This window comes from Littorina saxatilis, linkage group LG2 (assembly GCF_037325665.1).
Source record: "Littorina saxatilis isolate snail1 linkage group LG2, US_GU_Lsax_2.0, whole genome shotgun sequence".
Taxonomy (NCBI): Eukaryota; Metazoa; Mollusca; class Gastropoda; order Littorinimorpha; family Littorinidae; genus Littorina; species Littorina saxatilis.
The window spans coordinates 66088008-66100909 of record NC_090246.1 but is presented as its reverse complement, the minus strand read 5'-3'; the positions used below and the strand labels follow the sequence as shown (position 1 = coordinate 66100909).

Here is a 12902-nt window from a genome sequence, read left to right as displayed (position 1 = left end):
TGGATGGGGTCGCCCATGTGACACAGTGCAGTGGTGTTCTCACAGTCTTGGATTTGGAATAGGCCAGTGTTTTTCGTTTTTCTATCTTCATGCAGAACCCATTTCCAATGATTTTAGTGTAGATCAAGTCGGTGACTAATATTTATCAACGTCGAGTCACCGTGTGTGTCTAAGCCTCATTCGGAAGGAAGGTAATGGTATGATGCAAAAGCATTTTTCTTGCTATGCGTATTCAGTCTGTATGCCCGCCATGTTACATTGCATGCTTGCTGAATCTCCCACACGTGCTGTTTGTAGGTCGTGTCTGTAGCACTGATTTGTCAGATAAGAGCAACATGCACGGCTAATAGATCAACACATGAATCTGCCACGTCCTTTAATTTTTTAATCTTTGTGAAAGGTATTACTGGTTACCAGCATTTGACATTGACTGTACAAGCATGAGGCACGCTCTTGATCCTACAATAAAACTCTTATTCCAGACATTCATAAGTTTTGCGACTTGCTGGGATGCAGTAGTTTAGAATTCGGGAGGGATAATTTGATGCTCCGATAGGTTTTCTAGACTCATAGGGACATAATCAGTCATTTAATTCACTACACGTGGCCAGGTCTCCGTTCATTACGAAGTGCAAGGCCACAGGGAGGGGATCTTTTTTTAGTCACCCAGAACGGAAGAAGATGGCGGCGCCCATATTCTGTGGTCATTTTTGACATTTTGACACTTTAATCCATGATTGCTGCTCTATTGATGGTTTCAAGTAGCTCAGATCGTAAGATTATCAACAATTCTTTTAACTAGAATCTAATTTACATATTAAGATTTTTACTTGCAGTCGTTTTTACAGCGTAGGAAATATTCGACTCGGCCTAAGCAAACGAAGGACGACTGTCTGTCGTTGGGCTCGGTGGAGCATTCTGAGAGGCACATTGTCAAGAAATATGCTGTTTGTTGTTGTAATTTCTATTGTGTTGTTTGTTGTTGTGATTTCTTGTGTGTTTACCTATGTTATATATATAAATTAATAATACAGATTTTAGTTGGCAAGCGATTCACAGAGCGCGCTGTGCAGCGTGGCGATTCACAGAGCGCGGCGCGTTGTGCAGCGCAGCGATTCCCAGAGCGCGGCTATTGCTCTCACCAGCGCAGATTGTTGACGCGCTTTATTTTTGTACATGCATGATTATCAGCAACATTTTACACTCTTTCTTTGGACACTCAAAAGCAACTTCAGGGCTGCAAGACTACAAAATTGCACTTTCTGCAGACTGAATATATATACGCGTTCAAATCAACCGGAAAAAAACCCCACTGAAAAAACGATCTGCGCACGCGCGAATTCCCAAATGACTGCTGAAGTGTTAACTGGTGTGACACCGATTAACAGTTCCGCGGCACTGTACTCGGATAATTGTTTAAAAACGTCATCCCAGTTTAAAAACTCAGCTCCTTTCCATATAGTAGAAGCCATTGCAATGACATGTAGTGATATGACTGCCAAATATTCAAGGCCGGTGTCACGAACTCGGAAAACTCTGCCTGAACAATCCTTCTCATTGTGGTCAATGCGCATGCGCTAACATGGGGAGATTAATCAGGTCATGAACAACCTAACCCTAACCCTTATCCTAACCCGAACCCTAACCCAGGGTTCGATCGGTCAAAGGGTCGCATTTTGTAAGTCCAAGATTGGCGCAGGCGCACGCAATGAGGATTGTTCAGCAGAGGTAGGCACGTTTTTACATCAGCGCAGCGATATATGGTGAATTCAGTTGAAAGAGTGAGAGAGAGAATGGAGCTCTGTTTTTTGTTTTATTGACAGTTTTATTTCTCAAATAGATCAGATAGATGTAGTTGTTGTGATTTTGCGATTGTGAAGGAAATGTATCGGCAGAATACATCGCGCGTTGTAAATCGCAACGCTGCACAACGCGCCGCGCGCTGTGAATCCACTTCGTATTCTTAAAGTTGGATAACTTTTATGCAGAATGTGGTTATTTTGTTGTCAGTTCAGTTTAAATTTTGTTGCCGATGCATGCTGCTCAATTAAGGTCTGTAGTTTTGTACTATAGCGGTTAATCTTGAGTGCCCTGTGGGGGGCAGATGGGCAAATGTACTATACTGTATACAACCATTCACCGATTCAGACAAAAGACAGTCGCCAGGTTTGCTAACAAAAAGAGCGTAGACAATGTTTACAGGCACTGACACGTTTTGCAGATCTGTCTGGGTGTGTATCATTCAAACCGCTCTCACCATTTGAACTATGCACATTATTGCAGACCTGTTTACAGTTTAGTTTACCATATGTTTTGGCCAGAGTTATTAGGCCCCCCCCCCAAAAAAGGTGTTAAGGTAACATAGCCAAAAAAAATAGTGTAGGAAGGTAGGCAATCACGTTTTTTTTTGTTTAAATTTTTTTTACTAATGTGTACAAATTAAACCTACTTGACAGGGAAATAAGTGTGCGACTCAAGCGCTTTCGCTTTGATTGCGTTTTCTGCACTGGGTTTTTATTTTTTTTTATTTATTTTTTTTTTTTAAAACCTTTTGGACAAATGTAATAAAAAGTTATAGGGTCGGCCCCTAAAAATAGGGTAGGTCGGGTTACCGTAACCACACCTATTTTTTTTTTAGGCCTTATGGATTCAGACACCAAATTGGGCAATTGCGGTCAGCTGGTGAAAATTCTGGTCATGTCAATGTTTGGATCGTGGTAGAGGTTCCGCTAGTGCATAACTATGAACACAGGCACAGAACAAAGCATGCATGCACACACAGAAGACACGTACAGATTCACTTAAACATTTTTAGGGTTTAGCCTTGGAGAAAAAGACAATAGGACATTTGTCCCCCCTCAACCAAATTCTGATGGGACATTACATAGTCGAAGGCAAAAAACGCAAAGCAGGCTAGGCGGTCCGAAAATGCTTTTGTCGAAAGATGCAAAATAATTCTATTTGGTGCCATATGATGATATATAGAATGTGCATGTGTATCAGGTTAGTAGTGTGTGTGTGATTGTGTGTGTGTGTGAGAGAGAGAAACAAGACAAAATAGTTCAAGCAAGTTGTTCGACATTTTCGCTGCTTTCGACGCCATCTTCTGTTGTTTCAATGCGAACATCACCTGAGGTTGATGGGCGAGGCAGTTGAAAGGATATCTTTCCTTGACCGGGAAGTAACTTTACTTTTTGAGTCACTTGAGAAAAAGTGACTCTATGTAATCGGTCAGTGTTAGTCTGTCCGGCCGGCCGGCCGTCCGTAGACACCACCTTAACGTTGGACTTTTCTCGGAAACTATCAAAGCGATCGGGCTCATATTTTGTTTAGTCGTGACCTCCAATGACCTCTACACTTTAACGATGGTTTCGTTGACCTTTGACCTTTTTCAAGGTCACAGGTCAGCGTCAAAGGAAAAATTAGACATTAAATTACATATTCTTACTCCGAATCACATAAAAGCATTGACGCAGTCTAACATGCTAAGATCTGAAAAGGCTACCCGTCTTAAAGAATTTTAAAGGGAAGCAACCCAACACAAAAAGTGTAAACACAGGCAAGGTAATGACTGTCTACCCGGGGAGTTACCTCCCATCCGGGGTTACATGACGTCACTTCCCCTGTAAACACCACGTGTAGCTCATACGACATTTCAGCCTACACTTGGAAGGTCGTGAAAATTTTGGCTCCGTGAGTGACTGCTTGCAGGTGTTTTTTGGGCACCCACCGGTCACCTAACCCGTCTTTTGGCTTGCCACTACGTTTTTGGTGAGCTCTTTCCAATTTTGTCTTATTGTTGACAGGAATTTTCATTGTTATTGACAAATTTTCGTCCTTGTTTGGACTTGTTAAAATTTTTTGCTCAGTAACTTTGTGTTGTGCTGTGTTTTGCGCGTTAGTCATTATGGCTGATAGCGATAAGAAACGCGGTAAGGGTGATGCCAAGGGCCGGATTAAGGCAAAGTCTTCCTCAGATAAACCTCTGCCTAAAAGTTCTCCGCTCGTTTTGGTTTCTGACAAAGATAAAAACGTACTCTTGTCGGTTCCCATTTCTGCCCCCGTTAGCCTTAATGCTGGGGGGCAGCCTAGCATTCCCGTTACAACTGTGTCTGTGTCAGCTCGCCCGGTCGCAGTTTCTAGCGCGGGGCAAGCTGACATGGTTTCGTCGATTTTGCGTTCGCTGGTTCCAGAAATTCGTACCCTGGTGCGTGACGAATTACACCGAGCCACGCCGGCTCTCAGCGCTCCGCTTTCATCGGCAGTGGGTGGCGTTCACTCCTTGGCATCTTTTGTGTGCCTGTCGGAGACGCCCGCCCGTGATGTTGGTTCACTCTCGTCTTCTACTGCTCTTGCTTGGAGCTCAGACGGTAAGTCGAACTGCTCCGCCGGCTTTCGCGAAGCCACCGGACGCTCTCTTTTGAGCAACAGTTCTTGGTCGCAGGCTCGCTACCTGCAAACTTCCTGCCAGTCAGGATATGCTGCTCCGTCTAGTTCCGATCGTACAGCGAGTAGGGCTATGACGGAGCAAGGGCGGCTTCCGCTTGCGGAAGTCGCGTTTCCGGGTTTTCCCGGAAACGAAGGTCAATCTGGCACACCCACGAAGGTCCCTGCTGGTGTCGACTGTGGACTGGCCTTTCGGCCACCGGGCTTCCGGCCCCAGTCCTCGCAGCAGACGTTTCCGCTGTACGCGGCTCCGTCGGCAGCGCTTCCGGCTCCGCCCGGTTTTCCTAGTCTCTCGCACACTGCTCCTACACGAATGTCAGTGGGTGAGAGACCGGGTACGTCCTTTGAGCTTCCGGGACAGTCTTCACAGCACTTGTCTAGTGCGATGTCGACTTCCGGTTCAGTTCCGGCGGCAATGGTGACTGCGTCTTCCGGCTCTGCGTTTCCTGTTGATCAGGATATGAGCCAGGATGATTTCCGGCTTACCGGTTCTCCGGTTTCCGGTTTTCCTGCACACCATACTGCCGCTGGTTCATTGGGCTATGATCGGGACGCTTCGCTCGACTATGCAGACACGCAGTCTGTAGTCAGTGAAGCTGCTCGTTCTGGATTTCCGTCTCAGCTTCGACTGGCGCTTGAGGACGCGGCGGAAGTTACATCCAGATACTTTGCAGAGGGGGCAGTGGCTTTGCCTACGTCGGCTTCTGCCGCTCCCTCCGCGATGGCGGATTTTCGGTACGAGAAGGAGGATGCTTCCCGCTTTCGTTTCGCCGAATCCCCATCAGTCGCCTACCAGCTTTCTCAGGTGCTGGCGCGACCCTCTCCTGCGGGACGGTCGCAGCCGGGCATCGCTGTTCCTCTGCTGGTACCTTACGGACCGGCTCCGGAACTGGCTCGGGCTTGGCTGGCTTCGGATACGCAAGCGTCTTCTTTTGTGCCCACACATCACAAGAAGTTTGCTTTACCGAAGACAGGTCGCTCTTGGCTTGCTCCTTTTGCCCTTCCGCGTGCACCGCTTCCGGTCACGCCGGAGTTGGCTTCGTTGCTGGCAAAGCCTATCAAGAGTGATTCGGGGATTGTTCTCCCCGAACATACCCTCATGGCATCGGAGGAGATTAGTCGTCAGCTTTTAGAGTTGGCTTCGATCTCCGAGACGCTCCTGCGTTCCCTTACCAGGGCTATGACCGAGACGCTGGACCCCTTTGTCCTCGCAGTCGAGCAGGACGCTGATGACATCTCAACTCTTCTTTCGGCTCTGGCTAGAGTCAATGAAGAGCAAATGAGGTTGTCAGCGATGCAGTACGCACATACGGTCATGAGCAGGAGAGATCTTTTTCTGGGTCACTCTCAGTTCACGGACCAGTCCACTTGTGACACACTGCGGGCGTCTCCCATGACAGAGGGCTCTCTGTTTGGCCGTCTGGCGTTCGACGCCAGGAAGACTGAAATACAGATGAACAGGGATTCTCAGTTCTCTGATTTCTCTCTGCAGGCGTTCAAGCAGGCCAAGCCTTCACAGGCTCAGCCCGCTCCGCCTAAACAGCCTCAGGCCTCTGGTTCTTCCAGGCCTGCCGGACAGAAGAAGGCCAGATCGGCTTCTCGTGGCTCGAGAAAAAGATCGGCGCCCGGCAAGGGGCGAGGCGGCTCTGGTAGCAAGCCTCACCCCCAATGAAGTGCTCCCGGTCCCACCACCCCCCCGCCCTCCACTCTGGTGATGGCGGGGGGCCCTTCAAGGGCACTTTCTCACTGGGCGGCCCTAGTGCACAGCCAGTGGATCGTGGGCGTCGTGGGATCGGGCTTTCGTCTGCTTTGGGGCGAAAGAAAGGCACCTCTGTCGCGGCGTCTGCCGGGCTTCAAGCCTCCCTCCTCGCCAGAAGCAAGGTCCGTCCTCCAGGCGGAAATCGTTGCTCTGGTGCAGAAGGGCGCGGTGGAGAGGGTCTTAGACCACACGTCCCTCGGCTTTTACGGGCGGCTGTTTGCCGTCCCAAAGGCCTCGGGGGCGTGGCGTCCCGTCCTGGACCTATCGCATCTCAATACTTTCCTGAGAACGATACGGTTCAAGATGGAGACGCCCGCGTCGGTCAGAGACTCCCTCCGCCCGGGAGACTGGGCGACCTCCATAGACCTGACGGATGCATACTTCCATATTCTGGTGCATCCGTCCGACCGGAAATGGCTCCGTTTCCGGTGGGACGATCAGGTCTACCAGTTCCGCGCTCTGCCTTTCGGGCTGTCTCTCGCACCTTGGGTCTTCACCATGGTCGTGAGACAGTTATGCGCACTGGTGAGGTCGCAGGGTATACGGCTGAGAGCATACCTGGACGATTGGCTGGTTCTGAACCAAAGCCAGTCTGGGTGCTCCAGTCATACCCAGGCGGTTCTTCGTCAAGCCCACCAGCTGGGTTTTTCGATCAACCGGACAAAGTCGGAGTTGGTGCCGTCACAGACGTTCACTTATCTGGGGATGTCTTTCTGCACGGTTACATGGACGGTCCGGCCTTCTCAGAGGAGGGTGGACAAGCTCCAAACCATTATCCGCGCCACTTTGTCTCTCCCGAGGGCTTCCCTCCGGACGCTGGCCTCCATCTTGGGACAGATGGAGTCCATGGCTCTCTTGGTGCCTCTGGGCAGGGTACACAAACGCCCGTTTCAGCTTGCACTGAAACCGTATGTGGACTCTGCCTGCGTGGACTGGGACGTCCTCATCCCTTTGCAGGGATGGTTCCAGTCAGCGACCCTTCCGTGGTTGGACACGGCATGGGTCTGCAGGGGCGTGCCGATTGTCCTGCCCCCCCCAGACACAGACCTCTTTACGGATGCGTCTCTGATGGGCTGGGGTGCACACACAGACCGACAGACTGCGTCGGGCCTGTGGTCGGCAGAGCAGAGCCATTGGCACATAAACTTGCTGGAGCTAGAGGCCGTGGCCCTGGCTCTGGCGGAGTTTCGGCCCTCCCTTCACGCCAAGCATGTTCGTCTGTTCACAGACAACACGACTGTGGCAGCTTATCTGAACAAGCAGGGAGGGTCGCGGTCCCCGTCTCTCTCGGGCAGGACCTGCGAGATTCTGACCTGGTGCTGGCAACACCAGATCACTCTCTCGGCCAGGTACCTCCCGGGGAGTTTGAACACTCTGGCGGACGCGCTCAGTCGCTCCGACAGAGTGCTTCAATCAGAGTGGACGATCACTCACGGGGCACTGCTTCGTCTCTGGGCCCTTGTCCCAAAGCCTCTGGTGGACCTCTTTGCCACCCGCTTTTCGAAGAGGCTGCCGATCTTCGTCTCGCCATTCCCGGACCCCGAGGCTTGGCAGACGGATGCATTGGCCTTTCCGTGGACAAGGCTCCAGGCCTACGCCTTTCCTCCCTTCCAGTTACTCGACCGAGTGATCCGGAAGGCGGAAATGGAGGGTCCGGATCTTCTCCTGGTTGCGCCCCTGTGGCCCTCACAGGCGTGGTTCCCGGACCTTCTGAGGCTCGCTCACGGCCCACCAATCCCTCTCGCTCTCGCAAGAGGAGAGTTGGTTCAGCCTCGCACCGGCATTCCACACGAGGATCCCTCAATCCTGAAACTTCACGTGTGGAAGTTGTCCGGTCTTCACTGAGGCGTTCCGGTGCTTCTGAGCAGACATTGGACCTGGTGGAACGCTCTCATAGGGCTTCCACTTCGTCGGTGTACTCGTCTCACTGGAAGGCCTGGGCGACCTGGTGTCAGGCCCGTGGTTTGGACGCGCTGGCTCCTCGTTCCATGCACGTCGCGAACCACCTTGCGTTTCTTTCCTCTCAAGGAGCGTCTGCTTCCTCCTTGAGGGTGCGAAGATCCGCCATCGCCGTCACGCTACGGCAGCTGGGACGCTCGATCGACGTCACTGGCGTCATCTCAAGGGTGATCAAGGGCGCTGCTCTCAAAGAGTCCGCTTCTCGTTCTTCCCTCCCGAAGTGGGATCTCTTTCTGGTACTCGAATTTCTTCGTTCCGCAGAATTTGAACCTTTGGCCGCGGCTAGTTTCGCTAGCCTTACGCGCAAAACGCTTTTTCTCCTGCTTGTAGCTACGGCTCGCAGGGGAAGTGAGATTCACGCCCTGTCAGGGGACCCGGCGGACATCTCTAACGAGCCCGACGGCTCTATTAGCTTGCGTTTCCGGCCTAACTTCCTGGCAAAGAATCAGGCCCCTGACCAGGCCTCTCCGCTGGTCTGCGTCAAGCCTTTGACTTCCATTCTGGCTCCCGGAGACCCGGACGCGGTTAATTGCCCGGTCCGAGCTCTTGGCATCTACCTGGCCCGCGCTCAGCCGCTTAGGTCCAAATTTCAAAAGCTTCTGTTCATCTCTATGAACACGTTACGAAATAGGGATATTGCCAAAACCACAATGGCTCGTTGGGTGTCCATGCTCATCAAGCAAGCTTACGTGTGGAGCCTGGAAAACAAAGGGGGGGGGCTGCCTGCCTTCCCCATGGACTCTGCCCGGGCCCATGAAACCAGGGCTTGGGCGTCCTCTTTGGCCGTCCTTCGGTCTCACAAGCTGGACGAAGTCCTACGCACGGCGTACTGGCGTTCCGAGGACGTGTTTCTCAACTATTACCTCAGGGACGTCTCCTCCGTGAGGCAAGATGGCTCTAGAACTTTCCCCGCGCTCATAGCAGGGGGTCAGTTCCTTGCAAGGGTTTGAGGTGAGTTTGGATTTTTATTTCATTCCCACCGCCTTGTTGAAGCTATCTGCTTTTATGTGATTCGGAGTAAGAATATGTAATTTAATCGAAAATTTTTAAGTAAATTTTCATTTCATTAATATACTTACCCGAATCACATAGTGTATTCCCTCCCGCCAACCCCGCATATGATTTTTTAGTCTATTAAGTCGTATGAGCTACACGTGGTGTTTACAGGGGAAGTGACGTCATGTAACCCCGGATGGGAGGTAACTCCCCGGGTAGACAGTCATTACCTTGCCTGTGTTTACACTTTTTGTGTTGGGTTGCTTCCCTTTAAAATTCTTTAAGACGGGTAGCCTTTTCAGATCTTAGCATGTTAGACTGCGTCAATGCTTTTATGTGATTCGGGTAAGTATATTAATGAAATGAAAATTTACTTAAAAATTTTCGATTTTATATCTTTGACAAAGTTCATCGGATGTGATTGAAACTTTGTAGGATTATTCTTTACATCAAAGTATTTACATCTGTAGCCTTTTACGAACGTTATCAGAAAAACAAGGGAGATAACTAGCCTTTTCTGTTCGGCAACACACAACTTAACGTTGGGCTTTTCTCGGAAACTATAAAAGTGACCGGGCTCAAATTTTATGTGAACGTGACTCCCAGTGACCTCTACACTTTGACGTCTGCTTTGGTGACCTTTGACCTTTTTCAAGGTCACAGGTATGTCTTGAATTCTTCAGGTATGCATTGTGTTGTGAATAGCAATTTCTTCCTGTCCATCTGATGCCTCATATAATATTCAGAACTGCGAAAGTGACTCGATCGAGCGTTTGCTCTTCTTGTTTTCTTTGGAGGCATTGCTATTTTACGTGGGTCTGTGTTTTTATTGATATCGCTTGTGTTGACAGTTTCCACAGGTAAACGTGCAAGCACAGATTGGTCTCGCACAGATAGTTCGCAGGATTGGTTGAATCAGGGATCGCGCTAGCTTTTTAAAAAACGCGTAAGTCATACGCAACGAAACGAAAAAAACGCGTCACGGACCAATATTTTTGCGTACTACGAAAACACGTACAGACACAAACAAAACACGCACGAAAGACTTAAAGACACTCCTTACCTAAATACGGCGAGTTTTCCTGTCGAACTCCGCGCACGCCTGTCGAATAACACCCCTGCTGTCTCCAACCTTCGGGCCTTGCGAGTTTGTTTCCCGCTCTAATACGACTAGACACACTTTCCGCCTTTTGGAAGCGCGAGATGGGAGAGCAGCTAATGTCTGTTTCATTATCCGACAAGACATTATCTGGTAATACCCTCGTTACGTTCGTTTGCGATACTTCGATGCAAAAAGAAACGGACTTTAGTTTTGACGCGCAGATTTCATGTGTGTCGTCACTTCTCGAGCCCTATAGTCAGTTTCAGGATCGGGTGATTATTAAGTCAGAGCAAAAGCGCTGCCTGAAGACAAGAAAAAGTTACAATATTTTTGCGTATGGCTTACGCGGCGCGGCGAAAAAAACGCGTCAGCGACTTTTAAAATGCGTCAAATACGCAAAAATCGTGCGTAAACGCGATCCCTGTTGAATACTAATGAATTACATTTTAAAAACCAATCACAGCGCGTTTCACAAACTCGCAAGTTGCTTGGCTTGGCACGCGTTTTTGCTTAGGTCTTTCCAAAAACTACTCCCGTGAAAAGTGTGCATGGGGTGGCACGTAATCTCAGTGCGCCCTTTGACGCACTGAAGGGAATTCCAATGGGACATTTTGAGATGTTATGCGCCAATGGTACAAGGTATACTTGTAAATGAAACCCTGCGTTTTGCAGTGATAGATTCACATCAGCTACGCTTAAATTTAGTTCATCTAAGACGCCATTTTGGAAAGTTTTCTGATGATTTGGACCTTTTAAAAGTCCACTGCTCTGAAACTAGGCCAAATAATTAAAATAAAGGAATTTTAATCAGTGAGCGGTTTGCTTCGCCCAGCTCTCCTGCGTCAGGAATCCGGACTTCCGTTTGTCATCATACTTTATTTAGTTTTCATAGATACTCGTTTGTCAAAGCAGATTAAACACTAATTCTAATTTAAGATCTTTTTCGTATGTGTTATCTGTGCAACACACAAAACGAACTCGGTAGCTTTTGTACTCAATTTAATTCAACTTCAAATCTGTATCTTTAGGAACACTCAGGGGCAAAAGCTTAGGACAAAAATTATGCAGAAAGGCATCACAATAAGAATTATCAGGGATTGGCTTGGGATTTGTCCACTAAAGGTCCATTGACTGACTCGGCCATGAGTCAATCAGTCATTTTGCAAACCAATCAACTCAACTCAACTCAAATTTTATTGGCTTCAATTTTCATAGAAGAATTTGTCTTGCGCTTGGGAGAAAGTAAGAGTATAACATATAAAAACAGCATTCATATCACATTTCATGTATCACACACAGTAATCACTAGTATAAGCCTACAATTATCACATTTGTACCTGTATCATACATGCAAATAAATAGTATCACATTTCCACGTATCACACACAATATATACATTACATAACATACAGCAAGCTTCCATCTCCCGCGCCCCCCCCCCCCCTCCCACACATATATATCCTCGCACGTGCGTCGACTCCATACAAATGACATCATCAGTCCATTAACTAAAATGCACAATAACTAGTAGTGGGTACATAATACTTAATACGTGCTCAACTAGACCTGCTAACTAAAATAATAACAGAAACAAAAACAAGGACTGGGCACAACATTTACACGTGTGTGACCTACTTACATCAGGTGCCTGTGATCTATAAATAACAATGATTGCGTTTAAAGTAAAACATGAATAATGCCGATGTTTACTAACAATAAATACATAACAACTAAGATAAAAATGTATGTGCTTTCATAATATGATTATTTTATAAAACACAGTCAAGAAAAAAACCTTCCGCCACAGGACTGCCGCAATTCTGCATTACGGCAGTGAGGAGAAACTTCTGAAAGTTGTTTACATAAATTACAATGTACAAATGAGAGGAAAATTTAATACCATTTTTTATTTTCCTGTGTATTTTCCAAATCCAATAGACCTTTCATGAAGAGGAATAAAAGGTCTGAGGGCACAATAACAAACAGAAAAGTTATCAAAACAACTTGATGGGCAGAAAAACAACTTTTTTTGATCAACTCCACAGACAATGTCTGTCTTTCCTCTCTCATACACTCACTAGATTGGCATATTGACTAGAATGGCACTTCAGGGGTTACATTGGCATACTGAAGTGAAATAGTACATTTAACTTGACCAGAATGGCACTTCAGGGTTAGATTCAAGATTGGCACATTATTTATTTTAAGTTAGGAAGGGGAAAAAAAAGAACAAGACAGCAGTTGTTTAAGAAAAATCATACTAAGATTAAGAAAACTAAATGTCTCCCATCCAATGATGTTGGTTGCATTGGTGTTTTTTTCTTCTTTAGTAACCCCTCCAACCCCCACCACCACAGCTGTTCACATCGGTTGTCTGCAATCTGATAAATGTGGCTTCAAAGTTTGGTTCAAACTTATTGCACAAATAGAAGATTCTTATTTTTTTCTATTTCTCTGTGAAATTTCATTTAATTTGGTTAATGCAAACGTGCACTAAAAATAAAAATCACCTGCGGCAGGTGTGGGTACATCCCCCCGCGGGTTAGGGGGAAGAATTTACCCGATGCTCCCCAGCATGTCTGCTCCCCAGCATGTCGTAAGAGGCGACTAACGGATTCTGTTTCTCCTTTTACCCTTGTT

At 47.9% G+C, this 12902-nt stretch overlaps 1 protein-coding gene across 2 annotated transcripts in view; it reads left to right on the top strand.

Moving 5' to 3' along the window:
- The window catches only part of LOC138959559 (la-related protein 4-like), a 94051-nt gene continuing 81149 nt past the window's right edge, over positions 1-12902 (top strand). Inside the window, exon 1 of one of the 2 annotated variants that reach the window (XM_070331090.1) lies at positions 1-191. The gene's annotated coding sequence lies outside the window, so the exon portion shown is untranslated. Of the gene's footprint in view, positions 192-683; positions 774-12902 lie in introns of those variants that run through there. The other variant, XM_070331091.1, reaches the window with a different exon arrangement.